Source organism: Chanodichthys erythropterus, chromosome 1 (assembly GCF_024489055.1).
Source record: "Chanodichthys erythropterus isolate Z2021 chromosome 1, ASM2448905v1, whole genome shotgun sequence".
Classification (NCBI taxonomy): domain Eukaryota; kingdom Metazoa; phylum Chordata; class Actinopteri; order Cypriniformes; family Xenocyprididae; genus Chanodichthys; species Chanodichthys erythropterus.
Genome location: NC_090221.1, coordinates 29,919,270 through 29,925,050, shown reverse-complemented (window position 1 = coordinate 29,925,050; position 5,781 = coordinate 29,919,270). Strand labels below are relative to the sequence as shown.

The window sequence follows — 5,781 nt, the reverse complement described above, 5'->3', positions numbered from 1 at the left end:
CTGAAATAAGAAAGTCATATACACCTAAGATAGCTTGAGGGTGAGTATTATGGGATAATTTTAATTTTTAAATAATATTCACATCTGAGGGTTTGTGGGAGTGACTGTTTAAATGGAACAGGAACAAATGTGTTGGAATGCAGTCAGTCAGGCAAGTTAGCTTCAAATCGAAACTTCACATTTTCCTTCCTTTCATCGACTCTGTACTTCTTTTTTGTGTGGAGTCGCCGTGAGTTGAACCATGAAATCAGCTTTTATTGATTCATTCACAGATAAAGCTAGCAGGATAGCATGATATGTGAATGCAGATGCAGGACATAAAGTGCGTAATTGTCGGGGATGGGGCTGTGGGAAAAACATGCCTTCTGGTCAGCTATACCACCAGTGCTTTTCCAGCGGAGTGTGTCCCCACTGTATTTGACAATTATTCTGCCACTGTGACTGTCGATGGGAATCCAGTGAAACTGGCACTGTGGGATACATCAGGATTGGAGGGATATGACAGGTTTCGCCCACTTTCCTACCCTCAGACGGATGTGGTTTTGATCTGTTTCTCTCTTGTGAAACCAGCCTCGTTTGAGAACATCCGTCAAAAATGGTTTCCAGAGGTCAGGCATTTTTGCCCCAACACTCTGATAATACTCGTTGGGACTATGCTTGATCTGAGAGATGACAAGGACATCATTGAAGAGCTGAAAAAGATAAACCTGACCCCCATCACTTACGCTGAAGGCCTGGCTATGACCAAAGAAATAGGGGCTGTGAAGTACCTGGAGTGCTCAGCCTTAACACAGAATGGCCTTAAGACAGTGTTTGATGAAGTCTTTCATGCGGTTCTACACCAGCCCCCAGTGAAGAAAAGAAAGTGTTCAATCCTCTGAACTGACTGAACACATGCCAGCTATAATCTGAGCTCACCTGAGAAGCAGAGATGATAGGAAGAAGAAACTATGAGAGGCTGTTCAGGAAACAAAACATGTATGTACTGTGTGAATATGGTTGAATGTGTGCTTTAATAACAAATCTTCTGGTTTCATTGGTTTGATCAAATACACATTGGATTGTTCATTTATATATTGGTTGCACGTTGTTTGTTTAAATATGTAATGGTAAGGATACATTCGTTTGCCTAAGAGTTAATGCTTTTTAGTCTTTTAAAAATTCTTTTACATGAAAATAAGGGGTTGAACTTAAAGACATGCAAGATATGCAAAATAAATGAATTAAATATACACTCTTTAATCTTAAAGACTGGGTTCATTGCTAAGAAATGAACTACACAAACACACACACGCACACAGAAGAAGAAATAGGGGTTAGTTTTTTTAATTGCTTTGGTGCAATTTTCACATGAAAAACTCTAATACTAATATCACAACATATCATCAAAAGTGCACTTTTTTTCAAACATGTCTGCATATTTTCAATTGTGTTTGTACAATACTCAAAAGTATCCTTTTCACTACGTGAAATGTTTCATCTATGTAAATGTTTCATTCACAGTAACTGCCTTTCATAATGCTATTACTATCAAACTTTTGATTTGCACCATAAATATATATATATATATATATATATATATATATATATATATATATATATATATATATATATATATATATATTTAAGTAATGACTAAAGGTCCCCTGAATTAGTTTTTAGAGTGTTCGTTCATTTGAATACATTTGTCTGTTATTCAATCTAACTGAACTTAATGGTTAATCAATGGATCATTTGGTACACCTATAGATTTCTATATATATTGATTCTATAGGCATAGTTTTGATAATTTCAATACAGATAACCAAATGTAATTAATTCCTTTTACATTATTAGCAGTTATCTTAGATAATGGCCACAATTTTTAAAGTGTGTGTGTGGTGTGTTGTGAAACAAATGTCCCATGAAGGACGGTAATACCAGTAATTTTAGACCTTGTTTTTGGGCATTTGTTTTTGTTTTTTTTTTTGGTCTCCATGAGGAAAACAGCTTAAAATTAACAGAAAACTTCATGCATTTTTACATTTTATAAAAATATAATTTCATATAATTTATATATTTGAAATTTATAAACAGAGCAGGACAGAGTACAAGGTAAAACAAACAGTCAGTGACTGTATAACGTCTGATTGATCAAAGATGCATCAGAAGAAAGGAGACAGATCATCATTTTACATTATAGTTTGCCATGTGATACTGTAAACAGAGGTATTACCATGGTAGAGACTGCCACATTACTGTAACTCACCCTTATAATGTTCAACTACAGTACAGATTCAGCCATATGGTACAGTCAGAACATTTACTGTATTGGCAGCAAACTCTGTTCTACAAAAACCTCATGACTGTGTCATACTTTACACCTTTTGATAACACACTGAATAAATACTATTACAAACATTATGGATTTTATGTCAGTTATGTTATTTAGGTAATGTAAGTGTTTTTTCTAATTGTGGCATCTATAGCCAGTGTAATTATTTCAGCAACAAGGGTGATTTGAAACATATCTTGAATTGTTTGTTAAAAGTACTAAACTGAAAGAAGAACATACTGTTTCAGTGATTAAACCAAATGTTCTCATTACATATCACAATGATCTTGTGTTCACTCACACTCCTACAACCAATTTGGTACATTCAATCCACCTAACCTGCATGACTGGAGTAGACCCTGTTTGCTTTAATTGGGCAGTTGGCTCTTACTATTTTAACATAAGTTTTTCTCTGGCTGTTATAACTGTTTGTTATGGGACAGGCCACCAATCCATGCATCGTTTCTCAGACTTAAGTGTCACAAATCTATGGAGGGACAGAAAGCTCTCAGATTTGATCAAAAGGATCTTCATTTGTGTTCCGAAGATGAACAAAGGTCACGGATTTGGAAGGACATGAGAGAGAGTAATTGATAACATTTTTGGGTGAACTATCCCTTTAATACAGTTTTTGATGATTAATAAGAAAGTTGAAAGGTTTGTTCTAATAAACATTCCACACTTGATCCTGCACAAACTGTTCCGCCTGCTGACAATGAGAATAAATACAGCCTGCATATATTACGCCTATTTAAAACATCTGAAATTTGACAAAATTGTGAATTAGGAAAAATATACTCCTGGAATACTTGAAAAACATCATATCAAATGAATCTTTGTTTTTCTTCAGAAAACTAATACTTTACAATTATCTGTCAAGACTCAGAAAGAAAGAGATGCTTTCCGATATTCATCATGGTCACTTCTATGGAAAGATCCGCTTCGTTAAAGGTGCTCTATGTACGTTTTTGACTGTACTTAAGCATAAAAATGCCATAATATGGTTGCAGATATTTATTAAACATGCTGAGTTCATATACTCGTTTCTCAGAAAACCATTGCTAAAGCTAGTTATTTTACTTTGAAATTTGTGTTCCGTGTCGGAATATCTGTTTTTGTTTTGGTCTGATGGCAATTTATCCAATAGTATTTCACCACCCCGGGGTGCCAGTTGGCGGAAAAATCATGCAGCGAATTGCAGCCATGGAAACCAGTGAACAAAATGGGCCAGAGATAGCAGATTCTACCCCACACAGCAAAAGGACTCGGCAGCGGATTGGCCGCGGAGCTTCCGGAACGTATTCACGAACGGACCCGTATCGGCGTCCACTTGTGCACAGTGACGGATCCGCAATGAAAGCGGATCGCGGACCCGCTGTGGCTTCGCACTGCATCCGCGATTAAAACCTTACCTCCGTGGCGGGTCCGTTTGGGACCTGCAAATTGATTACAACCGTTACAGTAAAGGTGCGTGAGTGTCCATGGATCCGACATCGGTCCGCTCAGGATCTGCTGATTGACAGTAGAACTTATAGCGCATCCCGGCGGAGCTGATCCTCTGGGCGGCGCCAAATTGAATGTGACAGTCACGCGGGTTTGGCGACTTGAATGCGGATCTGCCTAGGAAGTCTCCTGCTGTGTGGGACCCGACCTAAAAAGCCTCAGCATCTATCTAAAAATCTCTATGAAAGGAACATATTATAACGCTATATCAACTTATTATAAATCAATTAATCAACTAATTATCTTACAGTGTGTAAGTCTCCTCGTCTTCCGATATCAATTGAGCTTGCTCCTGTTGCGTGTCTTCAAACTGGCAACCTGCAAGAGAGTTGAGTCTGAGGAGGAGGGGGCGGGGCAAACAATATTTTGAATTTGGACTGTAGCAGAGTCCTGCACGGGTCCATTTTTGGATACCCGCCCCCGCCCGTACCCGCAAAGTTCAGCACCAGATCCGACCCGTCACCCGTGATAATATCAAAATTAAATCCGCACCCGCCCACACCCGTTAGTATTTGGCCCGTTACCCGACCCGTGCCCGCGATAAATCACACATGCTAAAATCATTCCAATTTAAAGTGCTTTATTCTTAACTTTTAAAAAATTCTTAAAAGTTAATTTCGTTTTGTATTAATTGTATCTTAATTTTAATCAATATTTCATCAACCAATTGCCTGTATTTAATAAATAGGAAGTAAATATAGCAGACAACAGATGATCACGACACGGATGCGCCGGGGAGAACTGGAGCTCGTATCATAAATGAAGTAAAACTCGTAGCGTATAAGTTAGCGTATAAGGTAGCCTACTTGCCTCACAGACCTGAGGAATATATCTTTATTGGAATGTCTACTTTTAAACAGCAATTCAAAATGAAAGAAAACAGACTGCTCCGCTTATGTAATTCGAATGAAATGTGCATTTCACTACTGCGAAGATCGCGAGTCAGCATCTTCAACTTCATCTTTGCAGCCACTGACACAGAAATGTTTATTAATAAACAATTAAAATGTCTCCTTGCTATATACATAATCATAATCATTAATTTTTTGCCGGTTCTTTGTGACAGCTTTTAGGTGCTTTATTGGCAGCGCAACCCTTACATGTTAGCCGGTACATAAACTCATCATGACCGCATCAGCACAGAAAACATAGAGATGCAACGCTTGCTCCAACTAGGCTATGAGAAGCATCAACAGTCGCACTGTCGCAGTGGTGGTGACGTGATGGGTCAAATGTCATATCGTTGTTGCCTATAATGGTAATTTAGACATACAAATATTGCGCATATTTTTCATCCGCGCTACTACCCGCCAGCAAGGAGTTAATTATCCGCCCGCATCCCCGCCCGTGAATTTTAGGAATGTCACAATCCACCCGTTTTACCCACTTTTATGCGGGTACCCGCGGATACCCGACCCGTTGCAGGACTCTGGACTGTAGTACCCATTTCAACCACTAGCTGTCATTCTTACATAGAGCACCTTTAATTGTCAATGCAGTAAATGCAATAAAATATAACATATTTCTCATATTAGGTTACATTGCATGTCAGTATTATTGATCAAGTGAAACTTAATCAAGTGTAATCAAATCATCAAGTGCAGAATTTAAGTTGGATTTAAATAAAGATTTTAATGTAAGGAATTTCTCATTCCAGATCCGGCCCACATCTGGCACATGTGAAATGATGATCTGGACCACATGCTGCATGGAATGATGGCCCTTGGGTGGCCCACTCCTGTTTGCCAGATCTGGGCCACAAACAGGCCATAGCAATGCGTATCATGTTGAAAGTTAATGTGATCTTTTACACCTGTGTGAACTGACTTATTACATCTGATCAAACTCACCTTGGCACCAGATGGTTAAAATAATGACAAAATGGCTAAGAAAGGTTAGTTTCAAGATAATGTCTAGTAACATGTATTTATTTAATAAAATTAATACATTTTGAGCGTGGTGTA

General features: G+C 38.1%; 1 pseudogene; it reads left to right on the top strand.

Moving 5' to 3' along the window:
* Window positions 1-308: 308 nt before the first annotated feature.
* Window positions 309-881, top strand: LOC137018278 (ras-related C3 botulinum toxin substrate 1 pseudogene; annotated as a pseudogene).
* The last annotated feature ends 4,900 nt before the right edge of the window (window positions 882-5,781 follow it).